Source organism: Bos indicus x Bos taurus, chromosome 17 (assembly GCF_003369695.1).
Source record: "Bos indicus x Bos taurus breed Angus x Brahman F1 hybrid chromosome 17, Bos_hybrid_MaternalHap_v2.0, whole genome shotgun sequence".
NCBI classification, from domain to species: domain Eukaryota; kingdom Metazoa; phylum Chordata; class Mammalia; order Artiodactyla; family Bovidae; genus Bos; species Bos indicus x Bos taurus.
In genome coordinates this window covers 15442778-15455518 of record NC_040092.1, presented here as the reverse complement: position 1 = coordinate 15455518, position 12741 = coordinate 15442778, and the positions used below count along the sequence as shown (strand labels likewise).

At 46.2% G+C, this 12741-nt stretch overlaps 1 protein-coding gene across 3 annotated transcripts in view; it reads left to right on the top strand.

Moving 5' to 3' along the window:
* Nucleotides 1-12741, top strand: part of KSR2 (kinase suppressor of ras 2) — a 438490-nt gene that overhangs the window by 126497 nt on the left and 299252 nt on the right. The gene's annotated exons all lie outside the window — the stretch shown is intronic.

Below are 12741 nucleotides of genomic sequence, written 5' to 3'. Positions count from 1 at the left end.
TTATTTAACTCTGCATATCCAAGATATAAGTATTGCAATATGTCATCAAAATAAAAAAGTGTTGAGATATTTTACGTTAAAAAAAATATAATGCTAAGTCTTTGAAACCTGCTGTTTATTTTACACTTAGAGCCCATCTCAGTTCAACTAGCCACACTTCAAGGGCTTAATAACCACGCTTGGCTGGCGGCTACCCTACTGGACTGGGCAGCTCCAGAGCTCTCCAAGGTGGGTGGTTTGTGAACAACAAACATCTGCATTGGACTTTAGCCCAGTGTATTCCAAGCAGAATTTTGCTTCTCCCAGAACCCAAGCTCAGGGAGCTGACTCCCAGTGGGGACTTTCACCAGGCACGTTCAGCTGGCTTGTTGGATAAGGAAGCCAGTATCAGTTCAGTTCAGTTTAGTCGCTCAGTTGCGTCTGACTCTGCAACCCCATGGACTGCAGCATGCAGGCCTCCCTGTCTATCAACAACTCCCAGAGCTTGCTCAAACTCATGTCCATCCAGTCAGAGATGCCATCCAACATCTCATCTTCTGTCATCCCCTTCTCCCCTTGCCTTCAATCTTTCCCAGCATCAGAGTCTTTCCCAATGAGTCAACTCTTCACATCAGGTGGCCAAACTATTGGAGTTTCAACTTCAGCATCAGTCCTTCCAATGGATATTCAGGACTGATTTCCTTTATGATTGACTGGTTGGATCTCCTTGTAGTCCAAGGGACTCTCAAGAGTCTTCTCCAACAACACAGTTAAAAGCATCAATTCTTTGGTGCTTAGTTTTCTTTATAGTCCAACTCTAACATCCATACATGACCACTGGAAAAACCATAGCTTTGACTAGATGGACCTTTGTTGGCAAAGTAATGTCTCTGCTTTTTAATATGCTTTCTACATTGGTCATAACTTTTCTTCCAAGGAGCAAGCGTCTTTTAATTTCATGGCTGCAATCACCATCTGCAGTGGTTTTGGAGCCCCCCAAAATAAAGTCTCTCAATGTTTCCATTGTTTCCCCATCTATTTCCCATGAATTGATGGGACCAGATGCCATGATCTTAGTTTTCTGAATGTTGAGCTTTAAGCCAACTGTTTCACTTTCCTCTTTCACTTTTATTTGAGGCTCTTTAGTTCTTCTTTGCTTCCTGCCATAAGGGTGATATCATCTGCGTATCTGAGGTTATTGATATTTTTCCCAGCAATCTTGATTCTAGCTTGTCCTTCATCCAGCCTGGCATTTCCCATGATGTACTAAATGGCAACCCACTCCAGTATTCTTGCCTGGAGAATCCCGTGGGCGGTGGAGCCTGGTGGGCTACAGTCCACAGGGTCACAAAGAGTCAGACACGACTGAGCGACTTCACTTTCACTTTCACTCTGCATATAAGTTAAATAAGTGGAGTCACAATATGGAGGCTTGACATACTCCTTTCCTGATTTGGAACCATGTTCCATGTCCAGTTCTAAGTGTTGATTCTTGACATGTCCAGTTCTAACTGTTGCTTCTTGACCTTCATACACATTTCTCAGGAGGCAGGTAAGATGGTCTGGTATTCCCATCTCTTGAAGAATTTTCCATGGTTGGTTGTGATCCACACAGTCAAAGGCTTTGGCATAGTCAACAAAGCAGAAGTAGACGTTTTTCTGGAGCTCTCTTGCTTTTGCAATGATCCAACAGATGTTGGCAATTTGATCTCTGGTTCCTCAACCTTTTCTAAATCCAGCTTGAACACCTGGAAATTCATAGTTCATGTACTGTTGAAGCCTGGCTTGGATAATTTTTAGCATTACTTTGCTAGTGTGTGAGATGAGTGCAATTGTGTGGTAGTTTGGCCATTCTTTGGATTGCCTTTCTTTGGGATTGGAATGAAAACTGATGTTTTCCAGTCCTGTGGCCACTGCTGAGTTTTCCAAATTTGCTGGCATATTGAGTGCAGCACTTTCACAGCATCATCTTTCAGGATTTGAAATAGCTCACCTGGAATTCCATCACCTCCACTAGCTTTGTTCGTAGTGATGCTTCCTAATAACCACTTAACTTCACATTCCAGGATGTCTGGCTTTAGGTGAGTGATCACACCATCATGGTTATCTGGGTCATAAAGATGTTTTTTGTATAGTTCTTCTCTGTATTCTTGCCACCTTTTCTTAATATCTTCTGCCTCTGTTAGGTCCATACCATTTCTGTTGTAAAGTGCCCATCTTTGCATGAGATGTTGTATCTCGAATTTTCTTGAAGAGGTCTCTAGTCTTTCCCATTCTATTGTTTTCCTCTATTTCTTTGGGTTGATCACTGAGGAAGGCTTTCTTCTCTCTCCTTGCTATTTTTTGGAACTCTGCATTCAAACGAGTGTATCTTTCCTTTTCTCCTTTGCTTTTAGCTTATCTTCTTTTCTCAGCTATTTGTAAGGCCTCCTCAGACAACCATTTTGCCTTTTTGGATTTGTTTTTCTTGGGAATGGAAGCCAACATAACCGTGTCCTTTCCCAGGCTCCAGGCAGGGCTGTGAATCTCCAGACGCTGCCAGGAGATGCTCTGGCTTCCTGCAGTGTCTCCAGATGCTGAGCAGGCAGATCCACAAAGACCTCAACCCAACTTAGGACTCACCCTCTCCGTAGCTATCAAAACTTAACAACTAAGTAGTGATAACACCAGCAACGAGAACCACCGCTAGCCAACATCCTCACCAGGCTCCAGGCACCACGTTAGCCCCATCACACGCCTTATCTCACAACCACCGTGTGATGTGGATACTTCTGATGTGCCTATTTGAGAGAGGGGACACTGGGGCAAAAGAGGGTAAAGTAACTGGCCAAGGTCTTAATGTGAAGCAGTGCATTCTAAACTCGAGTGTGCGTCAGAATCCCCCAGAGAGCTTAGAACACCACAGGTTGCTGGTCTCTGCTCTCAGAATTTCTGGCTCTGTGAGTCTGGGGTGGGGCCTGGGAATGTGTGTTTTAAAACATTTGTTTGTTTTTGGCTCTGCTGGGTCTTCCTGCTATGCACAGGCTTTCTCTAGTTGGGGTGAGCAGGGGCTCCTCTCTGGTTGCCGTTTGCAGGCTGACTTCGGGAGCTGCGGCACATGGGCTCAGTAGTCGTGGCTGCTGGGCTCTAGAGCACAGTTCAGTAGGTGTGGTGCATGGGCTTAGTTGTACTGCAGCATGTGGAATCTTCTCGGACCAGGGATCAAACCCATGTCACCTGCATTGGCAGGCAGATTTGTTACCACTGAGCCACTCAGAATGCCCAGGAGTGTGCACTTTAAACAAGTTCGCAGGTGATGCTGATGCTGCTGGTCTGGGGGCCACAGTTTGAAAAGCACTGTGCTGAAGTCAACCCTTCCTCCAAGTCGCTTCCCTTGCAGAAGGGTGAAGGCACTGAAGGTGTTTATCCTGAAGCAGAAGCCAGGAGGGGCACAGCCACCCCATGGGTGTCACATGTGAAGAGGGCTGTCAGAGGGCACTGGGGTCTGTGCTGCGTGAGTATAGAGTGCTGAGCAGGGCCAGGAAGACAGAATTCACCCAGAGGTCTGTGCTGTGTGAGCATAGAGTGCAGAGCAGGGCCAGGAAGACAGAATTCACCCAGAGGTCTGTGCTGTGTGAGCATAGAGTGCAGAGCAGGGCCAGGAAGACAGAATGCACCCAGAGGTCTGTGCTATGTGAGCATAGAGTGCAGAGCAGGGCCAGGAAGACAGAATGCACCTTGACTGGACCTGGGCTCCAGAAAAGAAAGAGCTTTCTATTAGCCAGACCTGCCTTCCCTCCTTGTAAGAGGGTTTGAGCTGAGCCCTCACATTGGTCAAAAAGCAGGAGAAAAATCCTTTCTTTGTTTGCTACTTTCTTTAAAAAAAAAATCATAGCACATTTTAATTTGGATTTAATTTTATTTTGTTTCACAACATCATTGTTATTTATTCATTTATTTTTAGCTTTGTTCTGCTAAGCTCATTAACTCTGGCTTTTTTTTTTTTTTTTCATTTCTCTTTTCTCAAAGCAACCAAAAATAATACCCACAAAACAAAATAAACACAAAACAATGACTAGGTCCAGGATGGCTAAACGTGGTTTAACCATCTTCATATTGCAGTAGCTGTGTGTCATTTCTCCTGTATATTAGCTGGCTAAGACATGATGGTTTAATTGCCAGTCAGGTATCATCTTTGAAATTGAGAAAGGATTTATTTAATATTAAACTGGGGTTTGGGCTTCCTTGGTGGCTCTGCTGGTAAAGAATCTGCCTGCAATGTGGGAGACCTGGGTTTGATCCCTGGGTTGGGAAGAACTTGTGGAGAAGGGAAAGGCTGCCCACTCTAGTATTCTGGCCTGGAGAATTCCGTGAATTGTAAAGTCCATGGGGTCACAAAGAGTAGGACACAACTGAATGACTTTCACTTTCACTTTCAAACTGGGGTTCGATAGAGATACTGTAGAGTCAGGATTAATGGAGTGATAGCTCATGAATTTTGTGGACTCTTTGTTGTTTGACCTAAAAAAAACAGATTGGTTTGTTAGGTTCCATTGGCCAGAAGCTCACTGGTTGGTCTGTCCTTAAGGAGCAGATGCTTCAGCAAAATTTCCAGGGAAAAGAAACCACAGGTATAAACAAATCCCTAAGGTAATGTGTTAGTTAAGATAATGCTGGCTATTATAGAAGTCTCCGGAGAAGGCAATGGCACCCCACTCCAGTACCTCTTGCTTGGAAAATCCCATGGACGGAGGAGCCTGTTAGGCTGCAATCCATGGGGTCGCTAAGAGTCGGACACGACTGAGCAACTTCACTTTCACTTTTCACTTTCATGCATTGGAGAAGGAAATGGCAGCCCATTCCAGTGTTCTTGCCTGGAGAATTCCCAGGGACAGGGGAGCCTGGTGGGCTGCCGTCTATGGGGTCGCAGAGTCGGAAACGACTGAAGTGACTTAGCATAGCATAGAAGTCTCAGCAGCTAAATATAGTAGAAAAGTTTATTTCTAACTCAGTTATAATTTAAATGGATGTTTTTGATGGGAGGCTGGGCAGGGGCTCTGTTCATTCGGTAACCCAAGGCCCAGTCTCCACCATCTTCAACACAGAGCTACTGAGGTTGTCCTGCATATTGATTGACAATCAGAAGGTGGATGGTGGAGGGCAGGGGTGAGGGGAGGACTGAGCAGGTGGTTTTGTATTTTTTCAACACACCTTTCTCTCTGGTCTGCCTTGCTTCCATCCATGTTCTGCTGGCCAGAACTCTTAACTACAAAGGAGGCTGGGAAATATTCAGATGTGGGCCCACATCTGGAGGAGGTGGAGGTGCTTTCCATGTTCAGTCAGCCAGAGTGGGGATGAGCCTGGGATTTGGGAGGCCCAGTAAGGAGTTCACCAGGACTGGAATGGGTGGGAGAGGGGAGTGTGTAGGGGCTGAGGTTGAAGGGATAGTCATGGCTTCAGTCTGAGGTAGACAGACACTGTTTTCCTAGGAACACTGGCCAGTGAGAGGTAGCAGGCGGTGGGCCCCAGGCTAAGCCTCTCTCCATGAAAATATCATTTAATCCTCACACCAACTCTCTGAGATTGTTACTCATATCATTCCCCTGTGAGAGATGATAAGATGATAAACCTCTGAGGTTTAGAGAGATTAAATAACTTCCCATAGTCCCATGTAATAGCTAATAAAGGTTGGAGCTGGGATTTAATCGCAGACACCAAGAAGCCATGGTAGAGACCCTAGGTTAGTGTTTCCTAAACTTTTGTTGCATCAAAGTTATCTAGAAGGCTTGCTGGGTCCTGCCTTTCTAGTTGTGCTTAGACCGACGTGAGGGGTCCTTGAAGAGCACCATATGTGTAATATCGACTCACTGTAACCCACCCAGGGTTCTCCAGGAAGCCTCTCAGGGATTCATTCATTGGGGATCAATGGGGACGGGGGAGCAAACAGAGAGATTCCTTTCCCAGTGGAGTTTACAATTCAGCTGAGAATCCAGGACATAAAACAGGAAATGTTAACAACCCAAGAGATCATGAAATTTCTAACATCATGATCTGGGAGCTGGCACAGGCAGAGCACAAATGATTTCCTCCTGCATGGTGCCAACCATAAATATTATAGGAGCTCAAAGAGGAAGATGTCAGCGCTGATTGGAGGGGCCCAGAAAGGTTTGTTGTGGAGATCTTTCAGGCAGGCACTGAAAGAGTAGATTCAGGTGTTGTTATTTTTGTTCATTTATTTACTTACTGTGTCTCCACCTACCTGAATAGAAGCTCCTTGGGTGCAAGGATCACAACTCTTCTTGCTTCCACATCCCCAGTTCCTCAAATTGTGCGCGGCACATAGTAGGTTCTCAATAAACATTTGGAGAACAAAAGATTGAATTTGTGAATCCTTTAAGGACTTCTAAGATGCCTTTACAAGCGAGGGTCCACACATGCAGAGGAATATTTCTGTGATCGGATGCATTAAATGAAATGACCATAGTTTCCCTTCCTGCAGGACTTCTCAGGACCATAGATTTACAAACTTGCTTAGAGAATCTTCAAAATGGGGAGCGACAATCAGTGATACCCAAACTTAGAGCTTCTGGTCTCTCTTTTCCAGAACCCCTGACAACCTGCTGTGAAGCGGTATTGTTGTGGGAGTACAGCCTGGGGGATATTCTAGAGAGTGATGGTGGTTTTCTTCTGTATCTTCTCTGCCTCTCTCCCTTGCCACTTTCAAGCCCTGCGTGGTTTCCAGGTGGTTTGGGGCGGGGGGCACACTCTAATGTGCACATAAGTCAGCTGGGGATGTATCACCGTGAAGATCTGGGCTCAGCGGGTCTGGGATGGTGTGAGAATCTGCATTTTCCAACCAGCTCTTGAGTGATGCTGATGCTGCTGGTCCAGGGACCAAATTCAGCCAAGGTCTAAAATGCAAATAAATCAACATGTGAAAATTCAGGTCCGGAGACTTTTTAAAAAGGATTATTTTTGTCTGTCCCCATTTGTAGAACAGGGACAATCGAAGCACTTGCTTCAGAGAAAAGGCGTGAGGACCAAAATGACCGGAGCATGTAAGACAGTTCAACAGTCGCTCTCTGGTGCTACCTGCTTTTTAAAAAAAGGCTCCAGGGGTTTCCCCGGTGGCTCAGCAGTAAAGAATTCACCTGCCAATGCCGGTGATCCTGGTGCTATCCCTGTCTTATATGCTTTGGTCATTTTGAGGACGAATGAGGACAGTGAGGCTGAGAGGCGGGAAGTAATATGTCCATGCTTGTACAGCCATACTGTAGACCTCTGCCTTCCCCCGCCTCCAGGGAAGGGACAGAGGTGGTCCAGACCTGTGTGTCTCAGCTCAAGATGGTGCAGAGATGGCCAGGGTAGTATTCAGAGTCCAAATTCAGCATAGCCACTTAGTCCATAAAAAGGTGTGTGTGTGTTAGGATTCAACAAGTGGGTCCCCTGAATTAAAAGGTCTGTAGTTGGAGAGACTTCCATGGTGGTCCAGTGGTTAAGAATCCACGCTTCCACCACAGGGGGTGTAGAGTCGATCTTTGGTTGGGGAACTAAGAATCCCACAAGCCAGGCAGATTGGCCAATCAAAAAGGTCTGTAGTTGACCTCTGCAAGGCCTCCTGATGGAGCAATCATATCTCTGGGGCACAGGGGTGACCAGCTCATCCTGGTTTGCTGGGGACTTCCCTGATTTTAGCTCTGGAAGTCCCCGTCCCTGGAAATCGCCCCACTCCTTGGCCAGCCAGGATGATCTGTCCCCTACTGAGAGCTCAGGAGATCTTCTACAGCTTCCAAGGATGCTAGGTTGGCTATGGCTGGCAGGGAAAGATGTCTGAAGCTGCCCCTCTTTTGTCCCCACATATGGCTGGTCTTGGTAAATGACTTCTGCCTCTGTCAACCTGTGTTCCTTTGAACATCTCTGGAATTGTGCTATGATGGGGGAGGAGAGCAGCTTACATTTTCAGAAGAGCCTGTTGAAGGATGCAGTTGCAAACTAAATTCTCCTGAAGATGCTGTGCTGTGTTGAGTCGCTCAGTCGTTTCTGACTCTGCGACCCCATGGACTGTACTCCGCCAGGCTCCTCTGTCTCGGGATTTTCCAGGCAAGAAAACTGGAATGGGTTGCTATGCCCTCCTCCAGGGGATCTTCCCAACCCAGGGATCGAACTCAGGTCTCCCACATTGCAGGTAGATTCTTTACCATCTGAGCCACCAGGGAAGCCCAAGGATACTGGAGTGGGTATCCCTTCTCCAGGGGAGAAGAGAGCTTCCCTATTCCTTCTCCAGGGGAATGTCCCAACCCAGGAATGGAACTGGGATCTCCTGCATTGCAGGTGGATTCTTTACCAGCTGAGCTACCCAGGAAGCCCCATTAAGATGCTAGGAACGTTGAAAAACTTAAACTCTTATGTTGAAGGTTCTTATGATTTACTGTGGAAAACACAACATTTATTATCTTGAAGGCTAGCTCCATGATGGGTGGTTGGCAAAATCTGTCTTTCTCAAGGAGGTAACGATGGTAAAAGCAGCCTAATAACAACAGTAATAAGAAAACAACAATAATAATGATAATGATTATTTTGGCTGCTGTTTACTGAGCACACAGTGTAGGGTCTCCAAATGGACCGTGAACTTGCTGGCAAAGGATATGCAACCAGGAGTCAGCAGGCTTTTTCTTAAAGGGCCAGAGAGTGACTATTTTAGACTTTTGAAGGCCATCTCATCTCTGTCAAAACTACGCAGTGCTGCCATTGTAGGGCGAAATCAGCTCTAACAATCTGTCAACGAATGTGGCTGTGTTCCAATAAAATCAGTTACTGAAGTATTAGGTATCTGGTCTTGGGCTGCAGTTTGTCGCCCCCTTGTGGAGTGGAAAGAGCACCATCTTCCGGAGTCCGGCCTGGGTTCCAGACCCAGCTCTGAGGCTTTCTAGCAGATAACCCTGGACACGTGCAACCTTGTCCTCTCTGAGCCTCAGTGTGCTCATCTGTAGAATGGGGACAGTGGTGGGTCCAACCTTACAGAGTTGTAGGGAGGATGCATGAACAGAGAGCCTGCAGGGTAGCTAGTGTTCAGTAAGTGTTAACTCATTTATATAAGCCCCTCAGGGTGGAGTAGGGGTAGGTGGTGGGCACCCCAGGACCTCTTTCAGATCCCTTGGCAGGAGGGTGATGTATATCGTCCAAACTTGCTCCTGCATGGCCTGCAGACTCCCATCTCTCCACCATGCACCTCCTGGCTTTGGAAGGAAACACCATGTTCCTTCCCCCAGGTGCTGTTGGATGGAGGGGAGGCTGAAGTCCTTCTCTCTCTTTGTTTTCACACCCAATAAATCACTCTGACAAGGGCTTGTTATTATTTAACTCTATACATTGTTTCCGCAGTTGCCGGTAGGAGACAGGAGGGGAGAAAGGAATCATTTTGCCCAGAATTGCTTTAGGGATGGAAATATTTTTTTTGTGAATTAATATTCATCAAATAGATCAGGTAAACATCCAGTAATGACAATGCATGGGCAATTTATCAATTCTGGTTCAGAATGCAATTATCAGTCCAGTAACGCTGAGACACTGTAATGAAGCCTGCCTGAAAAATCCCATTACTCCCAGATCGGGGTTGGGGGGTGTGTGAAGATTCATTTTTCACTTTTATATGAAGAATGATACCCTCTTGTCAGAGGGTAAGTTTCTCCTGAGCCTCAGCCTTGGACAAATAGTTTGGCAAACCCCAGTTCTAAAGATGCAACAGGCCTCCTGGGGTTTTCCAGTAAAAGAGTGGGAGTGGGAAAGGAAAGGGGATGGCCCCCAAAAGACCCCCTCCCCACCAACCTGCTCTGTCCCTCGTGCTGTGCTAAGAGATCACTGCATCCTGTTGTCATCCTCACATAAACCCAGGGTAATTGATGCTATTATTACTACTGTCATTTTCATTGTCTCCATTTTACAGGTGGGAAAACTGAGGCTTAGAGAGGAGAAGGCACTTGCTTGCTATGGACTCCAGAGATGTTCTTGTTGCCCTAATCTCTGGAACCTGTGACTATGTCCCCTTACATGGCAAAAGGGACTTTGCAGATGTGATTAAGGGTCTTGAGGTGGGGAGATTATTCTGGAATGTTCAGTGGGCACAATGTAAGGGGTTGGGTGTCCCAAGAATCACAGGGGTTCTTGTAAGAGATAAAGGAAGGCAGAAGGGTCAGCTTCAGAGAGAGGGACCTGAAGGTGCTACACAGCTGGCTTTGAAGATGGAGGAGGGGGGCCGGGACCTGAGGAAGGTAGGCAGGCCAGAGAGGCTGGGAAATGTAAGGAAACAGTAGAGCATCCACTGTAGTGATGCCCTGATTGTAGTCCACTAAGACCCACTGGGGTTCTGACATCCAGAACTCTGAGACAGTAAATGGGTGTTACGTTGAGCCACTGACAAGTGATATTGAAGTCGCTCAGTTGTGTCTGACTCTAGCCTGCCAGGCTCCTCCGTCCATGGAATTTTCCAGGCAAGAGTACTGGAGTGGGTTGCCATTGCCTTCTCCAGGGAATCTTCCCGACCCAGGGATCGAACCTGGGTCTCCTGCATTGCAGGCAGACACTTTACCCATCTGAGCCACCAGAGCCACTGGGTTTGTGGTGTTTTGCTTCAGTGGCCACTGGAAACTGATACACTTACCTGAGGTTAGTGGCTAGTCCCACACCCCATCTATTACCTTCTCAGTCACCCTTTTCTTGGAAACAAGTTTCCATGGTGAGACACTCAGATCATGTAAACTTCTTCAGCCCCAGGGTCACTCAGGAGTCCCAGACCAGCTGCCTGATGGCCTTCACTCAGCTACAGGCACTTCTCCTCCCCTTGGCCCTGCCCACCCCCTTCTTCTCTATCTGGGTAGAATCTGCTTTTCCCCCAGCTGAGTGGCCAGCAGGCTTGGCACCCCCAGATCCCCAGCGGACAAGCACCCAGGCCTCTGTGACTCTTAGGGTTCTCTGCCGTGACGGTCAGGGCGAGCTGGTGAGGTAGCACTCATAGGGGCTCTGTCTTTAGAGCTCCTCACTCCCAGGAAGTGCCGCCATAACGGCAGCCTGCCTTCCTGGTTCCTGTGACCGTCTGAAAGGGTGTCCAGAGGGCCCTTGCAGCTTCTGCTGCCCCTTTTATTCCTAACTCTGGAATGAAGTTACCAGAGGTGAGCAGCAGGCGCCCCAAAGCAGTCTAACCACGGGTGGTGCTTGGGCGTGTGGGAGTGCCAGTGGCTCTTTAGAAAGGCTGGTGCCCATAGTACCTGGGCTCGGGTACGTCCTTTGTTTTGTTTTTAACGCTTATTTTATTGAAGTATAGTTGATTTACAATGTTGTGTTAATTTCTGCTGTACAGCAAAGCTATTCAGTTATCTATCTATGTGCATTCTTTTTCATATTCTTTTCCATTTTGGTTTATCACAGGATGTGGAATACAGTTCTCTGTGCTATACAATAGGACCTGGTGGTTTGCCCATCCTTTATATAATAGTTAGTATCTGCTAATCCCAAACTCCCAATCCAGCCCTCCCCCACACTCTCCTTGGCAACCACAAGTCTGCTCCTGTGTCTGCAGGTCTGTTTCTGTTGTGTAGGTTAAGTTCATTTGAGCCGTGATGTAGAATCTACATCTAAGTGATGTCATATGGTATTTGTCTTTCTCTCTCTGACTTACTTCACTGAGTATGATCATCTCTAGGCCTATCCATGTTGCTGCAAATGGCATCATTTCATTCTTCTTTATGGCTGAGTAGTATTCCAGTGTATATTACATACCACATGGAAGATGTCCTTTGGCTGTTTCTCCTAAGTCTCCGGGTGGTGCCATGATCACTGAATTATTAATACCACTCCACGGTCATCTTGGAGGCACATAGCCGCCACGTCTCAGGAGTCAGCCTCAGAGGCAGATTGCTTGCCCCGACTCTCGTTGCCTGTCTTTATTCTCAACATGGAAGGCTCCAGGAGGTGGGGAAGAGTTCTGATGTCTCTTAGACACACCAGTTCTTAACACTCATCACTATTGATTCAACATTTAAGCCAGGCACTATGGTTTAGATCTTTATTCACAATAACCCTCATCTCCGGGTATTTTCTTTTTACTCTGTCAGTTTATTTATTATAGCAGCTATCTTTGTCTAATTTGTTTAGAAAGAAAAGTAATCAAATTATATTTTTAATGCATGAAAAGAATGGATCCTTTTACTTAGAATTTGAAGGAGTCGTTTCAAATTCAACTTCAATAACCTTTACTGCTGGCTTCTGATGTTCTTAGGGAATGTACATGGAGGATGAAGAATAGGACCTATCACATATGGGAAATCAGGGTAGCTCTGAGTATTATTATAGATTGGAAAACTGGTTCAGAGACGTCAAGTGTCTTATACAATGTCACACAGCTTGGAGGTGGTTGCAGCTGAGCTGCAGACACTAATCTGCTTGAGTCCTGACACCAGTTCTCTGAATTTTGCGTTAAGAAACAATAAAGCCAATAACTGCCCATCATCTATTAATTTTTTAAAAATTTGTTTATTGTGCAAAATAGATTTAAAATAGCTCAGCTGGAATTCCATCACCTCCACTAGCTTTGTTTGTTGTGATGCTTCCTAAGGCCCACTTGACTTCACATTCCAGGATGTCTGGTTCTAGGTGAGTGATCACACCATTGTGGTTATCTGAGTCATTAAGATCTTTTTTGTACAGTTCTTCTGTGTATTCTTGCCACCTCTTCTTAATATCTTCTGCTTCTGTTAGGTCCATACCATTTGTCCTTTATTGTGACCGTCT